Source organism: Pelmatolapia mariae, linkage group LG3_W (genome assembly GCF_036321145.2).
Source record: "Pelmatolapia mariae isolate MD_Pm_ZW linkage group LG3_W, Pm_UMD_F_2, whole genome shotgun sequence".
In the NCBI taxonomy this organism is placed as follows: domain Eukaryota; kingdom Metazoa; phylum Chordata; class Actinopteri; order Cichliformes; family Cichlidae; genus Pelmatolapia; species Pelmatolapia mariae.
The window spans coordinates 78,546,866-78,548,545 of NC_086229.1; positions in this window are offsets into that span (position 1 = coordinate 78,546,866).

Consider the following 1,680-nt stretch of genomic DNA (forward strand, 5'->3'; position numbering starts at 1 on the left):
CAGTTGTGTTTTAATTTTATTTTCCCTATTTACCCCCATTTCAGTCATGGTTTGGCTGCCAAATGATTTCTATTTGTTTGTATTGTAAATTAAAATAAAAGTACTTGAAAAATTGTGTCTAATTTGTGTATCTTGTGGATTTAATGCTACACCTGACAGCTAGCTGAAAGATGGCATAGTCATAAGATTTTATTTTTCTCTCACTGAGTTTTTGGACCTGGAGAAATCTGCGTGTTGATTGAACGTTTATAGAATTATAAACTAAACAAGTTCAGTACTTGAACTTCTTGTAATCACTACGTTAACAACAAAGAATACAAACAATTAACTGCTACTTTAATGTGCTTGAATTAAACCCCCGCTTGCACTCAGCGTGCTGCCCGTTTAATAAAGAATAAATATTCCGCTACAGTAGATTCCTGCATGTCAAAGTAAGCCTCTGCTTTCCTGTGGAGGCCTCATCTGTAGCGGCTGCCCTTCCTTGACCCGCATCTGCAGATCTCTGGACAGAGAAAGAGCCAAACGCTACTGAGATTAACAGCAAGCAGACTTTTGGACTTTGAGTGAATGAATGTCTGAAAATGACTCTGCTGTGTTCTCCAAAAGTTGCTTCTGTTTATCTGGACGTAGCGTTTCAGAGGGAGAAATGTTTTCGTCACTCATCCAAGTGACTTCTTCAGTCTCAGCTGACTGCAGGTTTCCCCAAACCTTATAAACAGCAGAAACTAGCACCACTGAGGGAACAATGGGCTGGGAGGTCAGTTCCTTCAATATAATAATGCAAAATCTCATGGCCATTGATCAACAACCACTGATTAATGGCCATGAGTAAAACAGGAATGAAACTGAGTAAGTCTGACATAGGCACTTAACAACTGTGCATTTATATAGGAATATAAGTTGTGCTCATCGGTGTCGACTGACTCAGATTGATTGCAGCATGTTGGTAATCTGGCTGTTTATAAATTATTCGGCAGTTATTTGCAGATCTTCTCCAATCTGATTGCAGACAGGACCCCACAGGTTGCCTCCCACCTCCCGATCGGCGTCATGGTCTAGCAATCGAAAGCAGTTGCAAAGAGGACTGATGCACACTGGACCTCTGAAACTTTTTGTTGTTGTTGCCGTATGCAAAAAAAATTAAATGCACTCACGGGGAAACCACCATTTCTGTCCTAGTCACAAGGAAGTTGCCGTCCTATTTTTAGTGTGACTGAGGTGTGATCTAACTTTTACATAGAAATCTATGCAAATGTGTGATGAGCAGTAGCTTAGTGTCCCCGTGATGATTCGGACTGAAAAGAGCACTAAAAATAAGTTACTTTTATTTAATTCCAGATCCTGACTGTAGTGGAAGGAACTGTAATTTCATTTTTAGGGTCTAGTATTCATAAGTTGTAAATGAATAGTCCAGTGGCTGTAATTTTACAGGAGTAACACAAGTAACACAGCTCCTGTAAGTAACCCAGCAGGTTTCTAACTATGATGTTAAAAACTGCTCTGCTGGGGATCGACAGTTCAAACAGCTCAGTTCTTTCAAAATATTCTCCATCACCTAATGCTCACAAAATAAGACATAAAATCATCCTCACAGAAGCTCTCCTTATGTCAGCAGACTTGTCAGATAACAGCTTGGTTGCCAAAGGGAAAGTGGTCGTTTCCCTAAGGAGGCAGTTTTTT